General features: G+C 39.1%; 1 protein-coding gene across 4 annotated transcripts in view; it reads right to left on the minus strand.

Annotated features, from left to right (window-relative positions):
* Positions 1 to 17,897, minus strand: part of LOC129738878 (aminopeptidase N-like) — an 87,520-nt gene that overhangs the window by 48,648 nt on the left and 20,975 nt on the right. The window contains exon 1 of one of the 4 annotated variants that reach the window (XM_055730193.1): positions 2,100 to 3,435. The exons of 2 other annotated variants lie outside the window; for them this stretch is intronic. The gene's annotated coding sequence lies outside the window, so the exon portion shown is untranslated. Of the gene's footprint in view, positions 1 to 2,099; positions 3,436 to 17,897 lie in introns of those variants that run through there. One more of the 4 variants, XM_055730195.1, reaches the window with a different exon arrangement.

The raw sequence follows: 17,897 nt of genomic DNA on the forward strand, positions 1-17,897 counted from the left end.
CCTCCAATTAATTATATTTTTCGTGAAATTTAAAAATGAGATTTTTACAGCACAAAAACCACGTGCTGATGGTTCAGCGCACGCCTACTCTTCTCAAAACATCGACGAGTTTTGAACCAAAACGAAACGTTTTAAACTAAGCTTGCCAGATTGCCCGGTTTTATTTGGGTTTGCTCGGATATTTGATGCAAAATTTCGAGAATGTCCGGTCCGGCCCGGTTGCCCGGATATCGTGAAAAAAGTCCGGATATTACCCGGATTTTTTCACAATTTTCACAAAGAAACCAAAAAAATCAAAGTTTTTGAGTAAGTTTCAGCAAAATCGATTAACGGTATGGAAATTTTCAACGGTTGTTTCAAATAATTTCGCTGATTTACTCTTTTAAACCTTTCAATATTTAAGTCTTCCAAAAAATTTTGAAAGTCTGCAATTGCATTAAAAAAATATAAATTTCAATTTTTTTTGCATTTTTTCTTTGCTTTTATATATAATAACACCTGAATTTTGCCCGGTTATTGGATTTGAAAAATTGAAATCCATGCCCGGATTTTGCCAGGTTTTTTTGAAAAAATGCCCGGAATTGCTGGCCCGGATGGGAATGAAAAAATTCTGGCAACCTTATTTTAAACCCTTAGGATCAGAAATTCAAAAATGACCTCAAATCGGCTCAGTCTAAAGTACATACATACTTCAAATGTTCTAATTTTTCTAATCAACCGAAGATGAATTTACGATTAATATTAATGTACCTAAAATAAAATGAAAACGGATTTTTTCAGCCAACGATCATCAGGCTTACCTTAGCTACTCTCACTCTACACTCTACTACATTCTACTTCTCAACAGATCTCGGAATCTATTTTAGAAGATAAGAATTTTCCTCATAAATACCTCGCACTAAAAGCGCAAATTAAAAGTTTAATCGCGTGCGACCGGATTAGAGGCGTGAATTGCTTCCCAAATGAAAGCACAACGCCGAGCCGACTGGTTGGATTCGCTAGATTAGCCACGACGATCAAAGGCCCGGCCGGGAGCCTCCGAACACAGATCGAAAAATCCTTCCTTAGCAGCAGCAGCACCAGCAACAACAGACAGATGATCGATTCATCTGTTCTGCAGAAAAGCAAAACAAAACAACGAAAAAAAGCGTTTTTACACGGTTGTTTGGGTTCGTTCTCGGCACAACCCCGAAAAAATGGCAAAAACGTGTTTTCGGATAAAAACACAGGAAAACAAGTGAAAAGAGGAAGATAAAATTAGCAAACTATATCATCATCATCATCGTTAAAACTAATTAATTAAACCACCTAGAAGTGGGTTCGAGGTAAAAACATTGTAGGATCATAACTACCCTGTGGAACACAGACTTTTCGTTTTGAAAGCTGTCCCATTTCGGTTCTCCGCACGCATGTATTACCAAAGATGGTTTACGTCCTGTAAATTTTTGTTTTTTTTTTAATTCGGTATTTTCAATGAAAAGTACAAAAAAATTATCACATTTTCGTAGGTGGTGATGGAAAGAAATAGAGAAACATAAGGTATCAAAGAACGAAAGAACATAAGCCGTAAATATCATGAACTTTTCGAAAAAGATACAACGGCTCACCGGCAGGACTTGAACCTGCAATCTCCGCTTCAGTACAACGGCGCGTAAGCCAATTTCGAAACGGTGAACATGATGAAATCGTCCAACACGAGCAATCGAGCTCCGTCGATCAACTGCTGGACCTTCTATGAAAAAAATTGAATCCAATTCAACTGAAGTTCCTGGTTGCAAGGTTTTCTTATTATTTTGGAAATTCATACTTCTCTATCCAAGATAAACGAAATGATAAAAAATCAAACCGATCGATCGCATCGAAGCCCATATGAGGGGCTCGTTTTTTCCTTCCTTAATTTCTTCCAAGCATGCAATTTGCTCATTAGCATTCTTTTACCCTCCTGCCTGAGGTTGCTTCGATCGATTGATTGAATTGTGTACGAATTTTATTTTTTGCTTTTGCTGTTCTTGTTTCGGGGTTCAACAGCACAACGGAAGTCAAGTTGAATGCACTTTTAATTTGGGGTTAGGTCAAAGCAATCAGTGTTGTTTACTCACTTTTTTTCAAATTTCTCAATTTGAAGCTTCCGAAGAAATTTGGAGCTAACGAAAAGCTCCACTTGACTAGTCTGCTTATTCAGCTTTCTTCCAACAAAGGTAAGTAGTTCTTCCAGGTGACCTGATTTCTGATGGGTGTTGCTGAATTGGTTTATTTTTTGCACAATAACAACTCGGCGCGAAAAGAACGAACGGACGAACGTAGTAGACAGGCCGAAGTAAATTGCATGAAAAAGCACTTTAACGCAACAATCACTGTCACAGGATACCACCACGATTTGCTTTCATGTTTCGCACCCTTGGCAGTGGTTTCTTACACCAGGCGTTTCGGTTCACTTTCGCTGGCGATAATTTTTTTTATGCTTCTTGTGAATTATTTCGCGTATGTACTCGTATCGACCTTTTTCGAACGACGATGGTGTCATCGACTGTTGTTGGTTGGTTTGTCGCATGCAGACTGTGTCGACTCAATGGCTACCGGTTGTCGACTGACGACGGACTAGCGGTCGCTAAAAGTAATTGCTGTTGAATCCAGCAGTGCCACCCTACTGAGAAGTACTATACCCCGTGCATGAACACTACTATGCACGGATTCCTTACGGATTTTCGCTCTTCATTCATAGACGTCGGCGCTCGACATCAAACACATATGGGTACATACACCCGCTATCACATTACATTCATTCCACCCCCGCTCGCCTGCTACGATGTAAGCAGCGCCTCACACCAAACCACGTGCGTAATGTGATAATGAAACGGTCTCACCTATGCCGAAAAGCCGCCTACTAATTTCCGAACTTCCCTTATGAGCGATATTTTTACATAATACACCGAGCATCGATAGAATGATTTATGTTAATTTCTAACCAAAGCAAATTGTTGCCACACACACGTTCGGCCACAGAATCGGTTCAACATCTGTACGAAACCTGGTGCAGATTTCCACACGTTATTCGCGTCTGCTTAACACAAAACCCAAACCTCAGGCCGTACAACTTGTTCCGTACGCTAGATCGAGCACAAAATTCACGCGCATCACATTTTTCACTTCACTTTCTTCTTCCCGCTGAACTATATCATCACATTTTCACAATAACAGAAATGCCAGAGTCCCAGAATTAGGAACTGCAGCCCGGTGGCAAGTGGCAGTGTCGTGAAAAGAAAAAGAAAAAAATCCCTAAGTGTGCAGTTTTCGATTCAGGTTCGATGAAAAACGAAAAAAAACCGTTCCGGCCGCTTAACGTTACACCGTAGCGTAAACACACCCTCTGTAGTCGCGCGACTATCACCGCGGAGTTTGAATCAAGAACTGAACGCGTGAGCGTATGCTTCAAACCGGGAGACCGGTGTGCTGCCGAGCCGTTCCGTCCGAGAATGAATCCGCGAACTAGAAACCACGTGAATCACAGTGAGCGCGAGAGGAATTCAAAATTTGCTTTGCTCTTGATATGCAGTGTTTATGCCATGCCAAGAGCCGTTCGTATCGTATCGTAGTTAGCTGTTTGGTTCGCTCACTCGATTGAAATTGGTGCGTTATTTTCGGAAGAAATTTGTTTTTCCCCACATTTTTAATGGTATCGATCAATATTGATTGACAGCATATCGTTAACACTACAATGGAGGGCAACCGGTGCGAATTTTATGGTGATACGTCACCTCGTTTTGGAGTGATACAGCTAACATCCGGAGATCATCTGGAAAATTCTTAGCAGATTGGCGCCGGTCTGGATGGTATTTGGAGTGTTTGGTTTAGATATTCGACAAGTCAGATCATCAGGAAAGCTTTAAGAAAAGATTCCATAATTACATATCCATTATTTTACCAGTTTTTATTCAAGGTATATTTAACATGGGAACTCACACCACGATCAAGTGGAAGGTATACTTATTCAAGGTATATTTATACATGGGAACTCACAGCACGATGAAGTGGAAGGTATACTTCCCTTTTGACGACTAGAGACCCGACCTTTCCTCTAACGACTCAAGGTTAAACCATTTCTCTCTCTCAAGATCTGACATTTCCTCTTGAAGACTCGAGGTCGACTTCACACATCAAAAAACGTTACAATCGGGAGTCGCTGAGCTCGCCCTAACCCGTCATTCATAGCTCCAAACAATAAAACCGTAATATATAGCCCGAAAGGACAATGGGGGTATTTGCAGGACATTCGACGGGCATTCTCGCAACATTTTCGCCCAGCGTATCCGTCCAGTCTTCGCCACCTTCTGGATACTGAGTTTGCGTAGAGTCGCGCGAGCTCGTGGTTCATGTTCATCCATCGGCTCCACATTCCGTTCTCCTGCACGCCGCCAAAGGTGGTTCTTAACACTCGTCGCTCGAATACTCCAAGTGTATGCGGTTCCTCCTCGAACAATATCCACATCTCGTACCCGTAGAAAGGTCTAATGAGTGTCATGTACCGAGATACCGAGTGAGCCGAGATAGACATAGATATGACATATAAGTCGTAAGACGAGAGAAGTGAGAAATGAGACATGACAAGTGATACGTGAGAAGTGAAACGTGAGACAGTGATATATGAATCGTGTTCAGAGAGACTTGAGACCGGTCTCATGCCTTACTCAAGCCTTAATGTCTCAATTGTAAGATTTTTTGTTTAATGTATAAGGACTCAGGATTCAGGTCTCATATCTGAAGTCTCAGATCTTAAATTTCAGGTCTCAAGTTTCTAACGTTTCAGTTCTAAAATCTCATATCTCCGGTCTCAGGTATCCCAGGGCTTACCTTCTTAACCTCAGAGGTAAAATTCTCGCAACTTTATCAATGTCTGAAAGTTTTTCACAAAAAGGACTATTCATTGTGCTTATTGCCAAAAATAATAAAAAAAATATTTGAAAAAATCCTAACAAAAAAGGCGTGTTGAAAAACCCTGATGTATTGTACTGTAAATTCACAGTTCGATGAAAAAGAACATTAATTTTAGATTTTAATGTCTTATAAAATACAGGCAGCCTAGTAAGCGTTCATCCAACGCACAAAAAAACAAACGATTCACGACGAGAGCTTAACCAGAGAACGTTTTTCTCTGTGGTTTGGCGCCCGCGTGCGGTGTGCGGTTCGGTTTGTTCGAATTGATGTAATTAATTGAGTAAAACAGATCGGAGAGTCGACCGACCCTCAAGAGCTTGAGAGGATTTCTCTCCCCGATGGATGAATGCCGAAACGCGCGTGACGTGAATTCAGAGAACAGCACGTGGCTGTTGACGGTTGAGATAATTTTTTTCTCGTCTAATCAACGTTTCGGAAGTGCGCTCAGCATTCATTAGGAATGTTTTGAAAGTAAATAATACGTCCTCCAAATTAAAGGAAGTTTAGAAAACATTAAAAAAGTTTTGTAAGAACAATTGAATGATGGTTGGTGGAATTTTGCAAACCTTAGCTTTGAAAAAGCTCGAGTCGAGAACGTGACCGGTGACCGCGCAGTTGTCAGTCCTTGAGTCCCAGTATACTCAAAGATACACTTTGATAACAACCGATATTTACTATTTTTGACGAGCCGCCGTCTGCTATGAAAGTAAAGACCGCTCACACTAGTAGCAAATATGTATCTGGCAAATGCCATTTGGCTCTAAGTAAACCAACAAATGCCACCGCATCTTCACAAAGGCTTGTCAAAGTGGAATAGACGACGCGACGGTAACAGTTGAAACAAAACTATGATCTAAGGTGGCCATAAAACCTTCAAGCGATTCTTATCAAACTCTTGCACGACCATCAAACCCATAGTCAAAGCTTGCCAAATAACGACACGCTTGCTAGGATTAGTTTTTGTTGATATTATCCCACCTCCTATGTTTATCCCTAATGTCGACGTTCGTTTGAATTACAGAAGTTTAAAGTGGTTTAAAGTACAATGGATATTTTCCTTTTTCTTATCCCGTAAGCAAGATCGAGAGAACGCCATAAAGGTGTGAATTTCACAAACAACCCAAGTTTGCGTAAGGGACTAGGGATGCTGCAGTTGCTTTAGAGCAGCTGCCTACCGTTCTAATAGAGATGTAATAAAAGGGAGTTTTTAATGCAGCACGAAATTTGATACGTTTAACCTTTGATTAAATGATTCTAGGTATGTACATGGGCTATAAAGAACAAGCGGAAACCAACAGCAAAATATGAATGTTGTACGATATGAAGTACGATAGGAACATCTGAATCGGAGTTTTGTTTTTTCTATGGGGCGTAACACATCTGTTCAAATGAACCTCCCTTATGCCGGGAGTATCGATCAAAACGTATGAGAGAGATTCAAGAAGAAGAAAACGGCCCTGATTTTGTCAAATTTCTATAACAGCAATCTGATATAAAAATCCACCAAAAAATGCATGAACACGAAATCAGTCTGCTGATTATTTTGTTGTTATGACGTCTCGATGAAAGAAATGCCAGGAATGTTCAACAGTAACTTCAGAGAATGGCCAACTAGATGGATTGGTGACGTACCCAGTCAAACCAGAGGGTCTTTCCGAAGCTTGAGTAAATCAGCGGAACGGAACTGAAAACAAACACACAGCAGGCGGCGCCCATTGCCACGGTCAATCCAACTAGTCTTACATATTACTTACAGTGAGGGGCAAAATAAAGTGTCCAAATTGTTTTTTTTCAATTTCTTTTATTTTTCTCGTTAAAATTCAACGAAAACGCATCGTAATCATTTTTTAAATATTGTTTATTATGTTCTTTTCAATTTTTGTAAATGTTGCGCTGATAAAAAAAAACGTTTTTCTGATAGAAAAAAAAAACTGTTAATACTCCAAAAAAACAGGGGCAAAATAAAGTGTCCAGATCGGTACAGCTTCAAATTGATTCAAACTGAAGGCAAACAAGAACGATTTAATAATGGGTATGGCCTCCTTCGGCCTTCAACACCTCCTACAAGTGCTTCGGTATACTTTCAACAAGGTTGTGCATGTGTTGTGGGTCGAGTTCCTCCCACGCATGCTCCATGGCATCAAAATAAGTATTTTTAATTTGTCACACCAGTCTTATCAATCAGAGCATCGAGGCTAGCCCACAGATTTTCGATGGGGTTCAGATCAGGACTTTGTGGGGGCCATTCAAGGGGTTTGATGCGGCAGAAACGGGAAAATGACTTCATCAGATTTGCCGTATGCTTCGGATCGTTATTCTGCTGTAAAACGAAGCGCTCTTCGAGGCCCGTCTTGATGAGCGATACCTCGAGGTTTTCCCGCAGGATAATGGAATATGACTCAGCTGTCATAATTCCGTCAATTTTTACCAAATTGCCCACCCCACCCCAAGAAAAGCACCCCCACACCATCACGTTACCTTCTCCGTGCTTGACTGTTCCTAGGATATGGCGATCTTGGAGCTCCTCACCCGACTTGCGCCACATATGATCCCGCTTCATCCGGTTGAATAGCTCGAATTTGGATTCGTCTTCCCACAACAATGTTTTCAAGTACTCGAGCCGTTTATCGGCGTGTTCCTTGACGAACTTGAGCCGCTTAGCCTTGTTCACTTGGCTGATGAAAGGCCTTCTCACTGCGATCTTGCTATGGTACTCCTTTGCATGGATGCGGCGACGGACAGTACAACGCAATACCGAAAATTGGAGCTCTTCCTGTATCTGCCGGATCGTTATTATTGCGTTTTTCTTCACTTCGAGAATGATTTTCTTGTCCGTTCTGGCATCTGTTTTGGGCTTCAGTCCTCTTCCTGGGCGATCCATCTCCGATCCGAACGTTTTCATCTTCTTCATGATTTTTGATACCGCTGTCTTGCTGATTTCGTAGTGCTTGGCCACTTCCCGGTGCGTTTGACCGTTATTCACATCACGAACTACCAGTTTCCGGATGGACAACGGAATGGAACCAGAAATTTATGCGTTCCCCATATTTTACAACTTATTCGAATGTAGACACCTGTTTGAATACTCCAGAGCCAAGCCAGTTGTTTATGAAACGTCAAAATTCACAAAACAAACAAATTCGAGGGGCTTCGCGATGGAAACTTATCGAAATTATATTGATTTTTGAGTTGGACACTTTATTTTGCCCATTTTTTTTTTTGGAATATTAATTGTTTTTTTTCTATCAGAAAAATTTTGTTTTTTTTACCAGCGCTATATTAACAAAAATTAGACAGAACATAATAAACAATATTTTAAAAATGATTGCGATTTGTTTTCGGTGAATTTTAACCAGAAAAATTGAAGAAATGATAAAAAAATAATTTGGACACTTTATTTTGCCCCTCACTGTAAATAGGAAACGGTTCGGCCTGTCAGTCCTTAATTGAAATAGATTTAGGTTGAGGTTAAACGTCTTCGACTTTACGTCGTCGTTTGGATTGATTCCACTAAAACTTTGACGATGTTGTAATTAAACTTTGAATATTGACTAGCTTTGACGAAGCGTGACAATGTTTGCTTGCGTGCTGTTTCTACGATTAATGTCACAAATTTTTTAAACAGACGCGTCTGTTTGGTTTCAAAAGTTTTGATGCAAAAAATTCTTGCCATGACAGTAATTCGATTTCCTTTCGTTCCACGACTTACAACAAACGATTCACTTGAACCTTCTTTTTTATTTTTTGACAGAATGAGTGTTTCATTGTTTGCATGTTGGCGCGTCATCGAACCCAGAACAGTGCGAATGATTCATCTTCCGAGTAGGCAGGCATCCCTATATCCACGCAAACAGCGAAGAAATTCTGCCTAAGCCGAAGAAGAATCAGCCAACAACCGCAACCAACCCACCTCCGGGGAATGGCTTCTACAAATGGCTCGACGGCGGAAGGCCAAGTGCAACACGAAGGCAATGCGCTTCCTGGTGCACCAATCCGTTCGATCCGAAGTGTGCGCGCGGTGTATGGGAAATAAATCGTTGCCCATAAAACTGTCACACTGGGACTTAAGCTATTTAGCCCTCTTTCTCTCGCTCTGGTCTTTGGCACTCCACGCCAGACGCCAACCATGCCAATCCTCAACCATGGTTGACGCATCGGTTGTGGTATCAGTCAGGGAGAAAGGAACATCATCACTTAACCAGGGTTTTTTATGACGTCGCGTCTCAATTCGTCAGTGGTGCCACGAGATGTTGGGAGGAACAACGTTTTTAATTCTTAGTTCCACCAACTTCAATGTAAAATAGAAATGTAAAAATAACAAAACAGGATAGAAATCGCCGACAGGCTTTCAAGTAAGCTTGATCTAAATCATATTTGGGGTATGTTCAACAAGTATGTATATGAAATTTCTACATATTTTAAATTTTCTAACAAATTAAAAAATGTCATTATTTGGCTCCTCGTATTACCTTATTTAAATAGCATAGCATTCCTATGCAGATGAGATTAGTACGACTAGGTCGGTATGGGGTCATTTTGGAATTTTTCAGATTTTGAGGATTAAAAGGCTTCTTTTTAGTTCAAAACTCCTTTTTTTCGAATTTTTTTAAACTTTAAGGTTTTATGGGAAACTTTAAAATTTTGTTATGAAAAACGAACATAATATTCTTTCAAATTTGGAACTAACCCATCTGAATGTTCTTGTGGTGGTATGTCTTTTGGCATTGAAGACAGTTCAATTAAACTAGCGGTTCATTTCAGGGGAGACATCGTAATACAGCATGATTATTTTACCCCTAGCTCCCCTATATTTTACAAATAACTTAGCAAACAGTATGTTTGGACTTGAAAGTTTTGAACCAAATTAGACCTATCTTGTGTGATTTTTCCCAAGCATCAAAATAAGGCTGTTTGAGCCACCACACGCATCAGAAATTGGAGTTATGGCTGTTTTTATCCTCAATTCCCCTACATTTTTCAAATAATTCTCAAAAAGCACGTTCGGACATGAAAACTTTTAACAAAATGGGACCTATCTGTGTGATTATTCCCGAGGAATCGAATGGAGGCTTTTTGAACAACACCGTAAGCTTCGGAAATTGGATTTATGTATTTGATTTTTTTTTAAAAATAATTCAAATAAAAAGCATGTTTGGTCTTGAACATTTTGACCAAAATAAGACCTGTTTTGTGTTATTTTTGTCTAAGAAACCCAATGAAGGCTGTTGAAGCAACCTTACGTTTCGTAAAATTGAGATATTATTCTCTGTATTAATGCCCCTAGATAAGTCTCGTTGAGTTAAAAATTAGTAAATATGAGCATGCTTTTTTCTTAATTATTTTAAATTTGGTTTCTGGAATGTAAACATTCGGACTAGCTGTGTCCGAATGTTTACATTCCAGAAACCAAATTTAAAATAATTAAGAAAAAAGAATTGAAATGCATTTAAATGACTGTGGAAACTTTATCTTGAATTCCAGCAAAATTTTATTTAACTCTTCAGTTGGATGAATGTTTTACTGTTAAATTTAGATCAGAAAGGTCTATATTTTCTTTAAAAGCCTAGCCTGGCTGATTGTATGAATTTTGAACTGAGGAGGAAACGTTATTTCTATTAGGTAAGTGTATATTTCGGATTTCAAATTGCATTTTTAAGCTTCCACTTCGAAAAAGCAAAAACCGTTCACTTGTGTTGTTTTGCACAACGCAAGACTCGCAAATTGAAGTTATGGCTGTTTTTACACTCAATTTCCTGATTTTCTTTAAATTATTCACAAAAAAGCATGTTTGGACTTGAACATTTCGACCAAAAAAAGACCTGTTTTGTGTTATTTTTGCTAAGAAACCCGATGAAGGCTATTGAAGAAACCTTACGTTTCGTAAAATTGAGATATGGCTGTATTTTACCTCAATGCTAATCTCAATCTCAATAGTCGAGGAGGGCAGATATTGAATTTCTTCCAGGTTTAAACACATTTGCCCATTGGGCTTAGGCATCCCTCTCTTTTGTTCAGGGTGGTATCAAGGCGTTAAAAGCGATCAGTAGACTGCGGACCTTTCCTTCGAATACCTTTTGAATACCTATTTCCTGTTTGGCGAAGCAAGGCCATGGAAGGTAAAACTTGTGGCAGGGAAGGTTGTCAGATCAGATCCAAGTGCTTGGAGCCACGAGTAGGTAGTCGATGATCAGATGGAAAGCCGAAAAAAGGAAGTCAGTAAGCAGGTTTTCTCCGAGTAAGCAAAGCGGAAATCATCGAAAAAACTTGAAAATGATCCAGTGGATGTCGAAACGTCCAAGTTGAGGAAGAATAAGGAGCTTTTCGATCGTCTGACATGCTTAATTAAAGGGTGATACGGTCAAAATTTGATCAATATCAACTTGACGTATTTCTTTCAATTTTGCATTTAAAAATCCTGAACACCCCTCATTTGAAGGTGTGTGTGTAGAATGTTGCTCCTATTTTGATTTTGGAATTCACTCTTCAGTTGTCAAAATGCCGTCCAAGGAAAAAGAGCAGCGTATCAAAATTTTGCTCGCGCATCACGAAAATCCAAGCTACTCGCACGCAAAGCTGGCAAAATCGCTAAAAGTTACCAAATCAACCGTTACAAATGTAATTAAAGTGTTTGGGGAACTTTTTTCGACAGCCAGGAAGTCTGGATCGGGGGGAAATCGAAAACCGGAAGCCGCTGAGACGACTAAGAGAGTTGCCGGTAGTTCCAAGCGAAACCCTAACCTCTCTCTCCGAGATGCCGCAAATAAGCTGGGTGTATCGTCTACAACCGTGCATCGAGCCAAAAAACGAGTCGGACTATCGACTTACAAGAAGTCAGTGACTCCAAATCGCGATGATAAACAAAATACGACGGGCAAAGCGCGATCCCGGAGGCTGTACACGACGATGCTGACGAAGTTTGACTGCGCGGTAATGGATGACGAAACCTACGTCAAAGCCGACTACAAGCAGCTTCAGGGGCAGCAGTTTTATACTGTAAAAGGAAGGGGAAAGGTAGCAGATATTTTCAAGCACATGAAACTGTCAAAGTTCGCGAAGAAATATCTGGTTTGGCAAGCCATCTGTACCTGTGGCTTGAAAAGCAGCATTTTCATAGCTTCCGGGACTGTCAACCAAGAAATTTACGTGAAAGAGTGTTTGAATAAACGTCTGCTGCCTTCCCTGAAGAAACACGGTTGTTCCGTACTGTTTTGGCCGGATTTGGCATCTTGCCATTACGGTAAAAAGGCACGCCGCCAACAACGTGCAGGTGGTTCCTAAGGACAAGAACCCTCCCAACACGCCAGAGCTCCCCCCAATTGAGAAATACTAGGCTATTGTCAAGCGGAACCTAAAGAAGACCAAAAAACTGCTAAGGACGAGCAGCAATTCAAGGCAAACTGGCTTTCCGGGGAGAAGAAGGTGGACAAGGTGGCTGTACAAAATCTGATGGCAGGGGTTAAGCGTTAAGGCCTGGCAATTCGGATTTGGAAAGCGGAAGCCTAACTGAATAGTTTACCTGAGTTTTACACTAATTTAACTTGAAAATGAAATTTAATTTCATTTTTTAAATTAACGATGTCACCGATTTACACGCGTTTTCCCTTGACCAAATTTTGACCGTATCACCCTTCATGTTATTACCGGCAAGATCATGGAGTGGTTTATCGCAAACAACGTCCATTTGGTGCTCACGAACAGAAAACTTTTCAACGTTTCAAAGCTCTGCCCAACTGACATACCCGTCGTGCTACAACGAAAAAATTACTAAAAGGTTGAAAAAAGTCGTAATAAATTTTATAAAAATATCGATATACTGACAATCCCCCTCTACTAGTATAGTTCTGTTGTAGAACAAATTTTAGAAAACATGCAATCGATTTTCCTTAGAAACACCCCATAGTTAAACACGTTTGATCAAAGTTCATGCTTCCGGAACATCAGTTTTATTGTTATATTTCCTACTAAGATTATTGGCAACCATGCAATTCCTTAAGTCTACTTAACTGTTGACAACTTTTTCAACAGCAAACGTATACCAAGCTGTGTACGAAGTTAAAGGGCCCCAAGTTCGTTTAATTTATTACTCACTTAACCACTCTTCGTTTTTCCCGACTTTCTTCGGCCTTTGGGTTCTTACGACGTTCGATCACTTCTGTTCAGAATGTTTTTTTTTCTCGACCGACCAAACGTCAAAAGTAAAAACCTAAATGCATCAATGCTAATCCCATCCATGCATTCGCACAAACTCTTTAGGTAGCACCGAAAGAGGGATGTTGGGTTGAATCGGTTGACACTTTTTCTTGCTCAACATGCCAGTCCCAGCCGGCGCGTCGTGTTTTAATATTGCTCTCATTAGTCAGTGCGTGTGAAAAATGGTCATTTATGAATATGGTATAAGACTTTCAGCAAGCAGAAATTGACAAACTATTTAGCGCGCGTCAACTGCTTGTGGAGAGTTCTACGAAATGTCTGTTTAACTTAGTGTATCATCACTGGATGCGAGTGGCTCATCATTATTTGCAGAGGCGGTATTATGGATGTGATCATCCAGTATTATCATCGTTCGAAGAAGTGGGTGGATTTTCACTGGAGTTGACCGCAAATTTGTCACCATGATTAATTTTCAAGTACATTTGGGATTAAAAGAACTTAAAAAAGTGACTTCATTCAAACTTCTTCGGAATAGGCCATAAACTTGCATGATTCATTTATGGATGATAAATTTTTAATAGTAATCACTCCCTCTTAAGTTGGAAAGTTTAGAAAAATATGAAACATATCGTTTTAAAACAGTACCTTTTAATTAGGTCTGAAGGAGGAAGCTTTTTTTCTCTCTATTAATTATTTTTCATATAAATGCCATATATTTATTATGCAAACTATGAACTTGGCTTTGTCACCTTGAATCCTAACTTGGATAGGATAGCATTGATTTTTAGCATCCACGTTTCGTGAATCATAACTCAAATTATACAACCTCACCGTCGTCGGCTTTACAAGATTTATGATTGATAAATATTATTTTTGAGGTTCTAAAATTACCGAACAGCGTAGGATTTGACAACCGCCAACAAGTTCACAGTTAACGTAAATTTTATTCTCGTTTTTTCTCTTTCTGTTGTACATCCTACTATCTATTTTGTTAGATCAACAAAAACGGACCCAGTTCGTTCCACCAACAAATACCCCTGCATAGGTAGCATCTCGCGTATACTGATCAATGACAAGGTTCAGACGAGAGTCAGAGAAAGAATAACATTTTCCACCCACAAACATCTTCAGGGGCAGGGGCCGTAAAAATTGACGCATTTTCTCCAAGCGCTTTATTTTTGCTGAATGATTTGAAACCAAACGAAAAAGACAGCGATTTCAGTTTAAAAAAGACTATCCGTAACCAAAATATTGATCTAAACGTCGCATTGGGAAACCTGACCGGATCAAACGTATTTTAACTCGATTTATTGCAACACGAGATGGATCCATCGGCGCGTTTTACATACAATGAGTGTTTATGTTGCGATCTGAGGAAGTGAAAAATCTTTTACCAGCTGCTATAAATGAATGTTCTGGGGAATGATTTCCAATTTACTTTTGGGTTGTAGTTTTTAAGAATAAGAAAATATAGCTTGACCCATTTACAGAAATGGAACAATACTCAAGAAAAAAATCAGGTGACCTATTTCATTAAACTCACCTGATGCCTTTCACATTTTTAATTATTTTTAAATCAATGAGTCTTCAAGAAAAAAAAGTGTGACAGAAAAGGGAACGATTTGCTTGATTTCTTTGAAAAATGATATCATCAAGAGTGGGTTTTATCACCAGCACATCCAAACCGAATGTTTATTTTCCGCGCAAATGTTTACCCCAACTAGACGGTGACAAATTTTCAAGACAACACTCAACAATGACCCACAACGTGCGAATCGATAAACATTTACATTTATGGCTTGTGGGACGCTCCGGCTAAATGTATCACTTCCGAGTTCTGTCGCTTGAACCATCATAAGTAGGTATGTGTCACTCACAAGCCTGCTCGTGATTCCTGAAATGTAAACATTCGGACACAGCTAGTGTGAATTTAAATGATTGTGGAAACTTTATCTTGAATTCCAGCACAATTGTATTTAACTCTTCAGTTGGATGAATGCTCAACTGTTATTCCAACGTAATTCCAACATTAGTATTAATATAAGGTAGGTGTATATATCGGATTCCGAATTGCATTTTTAAGCTTCCACTTCGAACAAGCAGAAACCGTTTACTTGTTTTTTTTCCAGTTTAACGATATTTATTTTAAAAATTCAAACTAAAATAAACAGTTAATTTCTAGACGTCATGACTGAATGGCAGGCACATCACAAATTGCCAGTTGATTAATGATGGTTTTATCTCGATTTCCTGCCATTTAACTTCGGCTCCCGTTCCATTTTTGTGGAGCAACAGCTTAGCTATACTATAAGGTCCCCGGATCTTGGGTTTAAATCAATCAAGGGAGAATCTTTTCCTATCCAAATCTAATCCAAACATTGCCCCGGTTCTGGCAGCCAGCATTCCACACTGCCTGGATGGAAGAGAGACAATTATTGGAAAAACTCCGAGGGAAAGTAAATCAACCTTGAGCGTTTTACTAGAATGAGTCAAATGACACTTCTGTTAATTCTGTGAAAAACTATTTAGAAGATTTCATTGAATGAATCTCCTCTTCATAGGTGTTTGATAAAATTTAGAAATTGTTCTACATCCATCAAATACGATTTTGGTCAAATTGGGTAGAATTCCTATTGAAAACCACGATTGGGCATTTTGCGTATTGACGATCACTGATGGAACTAGTGGATTTCTACCAGGTCGGAACGAATCCTGCAGCCGAGCTGGATCGGTTTTAACTAGTTTCGATCGATTTCAACTTGCTTCATTGATCCACGACCTGACTAGTTTCGACCAAAACATTGCATTGGCTCATTGAACAACTACCAGTTGACCGAAACTAATTTCTATTCGCTAATAAACGAAGCTACCCAACAAACACTTTTTGTTGAATAAACGCTGAAAAAATATCGTGGCTCAATTTTTAATCAGCAAAAAACCTGGTAGCGAATGGTTGAAAAAGTGTTATGGAAGCAACTCTTCAACTCCTACCATTGGCTGCACTGAGACTTCTTTAAACGCTGAAACATGGTTATAGTTTGTCTTTATTCAACCATTAAGCTGAAGCAGCAATTACGCTTTAGCTCAGCTTTTGTTCAGCGAATTGCCGTTCTTAAGCAGCCAAAATGTTTATTGGGTAATATCCTTACTGGCTGATTGTTTTCATCCTGCTTTGTCTTGCGCCTAAGAGCCGTTTCAAAAAAGCGGGTTGAAAAAAAGGTTTTCGATAAGATAAACTGCAGTCATGGTCGTAGGAACGGGGGGGGGGGGGGGTCAAAAGCAAGCGAGGTATTCTACTCTACACTCAAAATTTTAAAATTTCAATCAAATTTTGATGATGGAGTAAGGTTATTCGATAGTAACAATTCTGACTCAAAACTGATATCAAAACTTCGAAAACTAATCCCAGGTTTAAAATTCAGCTACAGATTTTCAAAATTTTCTCCCTTATGGATTGCAATTAATGGTAGTAGGAACGGGGGGGGGGGGGGGGGGGGGGTTTGGGGATTAAACCCCCCCATGAGGGTCCATCAAAAGCAAGCGAGGTATTCTACTCTACACTCAAAATTTTAAAATTTCAATCAAATTTTGATGATGGAGTAAGGTTATTGATAGTAACAATTCTGACTCAAAACTGATATCAAAACTTCGAAAACTAATCCCAGGTTTAAAATTCAGCTACAGATTTTCAAAATTTTCTCCCTTATGGATTGTAATTAATTTCTCAATACTTAATTTTATCCTGGTCCTTATAATCTAAATCTAAATTGTATTTGTTTTTTTCGGATTATGTTTCCAGTTAAGGATTCTTGATTATCGATTCGAATCGTCTTTAAAAATTGAAATGAAAAGCTGTGTATCGTCGTTTAAATTTGGTTTCACATTTCCTTCAAAATTTGATTCATGACTGAAAACCAAAACATCCTAATTATGGATGGATTCATGATTGAGAGCTCCGAAACTGATTTCAATCCTTGACTCATATTTCTTAATTCAGAAACCGTTTTTATGTACATTTCAGAAAGCGTATTGAAATTTCGAAACAGATTGAAAATTCAAATTTTTGATTCAGGTTCGAAATTCAGATTCAGCTCGTAAATGATTTCCACAAAATTATTCCGAACGTCATCTTTACAATTATTTTGCAAGAAACAAAAATTTAAAACAGCAGAGGGCAGGGTTGCCCCAAGAACACATTTATCATAAAAAAAAAGAGTTTTTCATTATTTTTCAGTACAGATCCTGGCCGGGGGAGTAAGCCATGACTTTTTTGGCGACGGACGCGTTTTTGTTTTCCTCCATCCAAAAATTCAATTCATTTATCGTTTAAATAGGAAATTTGAAGTGAAATAGTGAAAATCTTTGTTTAAATGCTCGCCAGAAGTTTCCTACGCGTTTTTTGATTAATTTTTATATATTCAAGCCTCTTTGGAGAGCGTGAAATAGCGGTGTAGATTCAGTTCGATTTAAGTTAGCGCCCTGAGAAAAGAGTACTATGGGAAGTAAATCCCAAAATTGATATGTGGAGTGATATTTGAAGAATCAAGCTGGAGCTATTTTTGCACAACGGTTATTGATTTGAAATTTATGTGAAGAAAAATTAAGCACGGCGACCTTATCATTGGCTGACGATGCGGTTGTTGGATGAAGTGAAAGGAGGTTTTTGATAAGTTAATTGTGGAGTGAAAAATTAAAATACAGCTTGGTAGAATTCTTAAAAAAGAGCAAAGCCTGAGTGTCTAAATTATTGCTCCCCCGGCTTGTGTGTTATTCGGAAAATGATTCAGTGGCATAGATTGCGTTAAGTGTTGCAT

Source organism: Uranotaenia lowii, chromosome 1, assembly GCF_029784155.1.
Source record: "Uranotaenia lowii strain MFRU-FL chromosome 1, ASM2978415v1, whole genome shotgun sequence".
Taxonomy (NCBI): Eukaryota; Metazoa; Arthropoda; class Insecta; order Diptera; family Culicidae; genus Uranotaenia; species Uranotaenia lowii.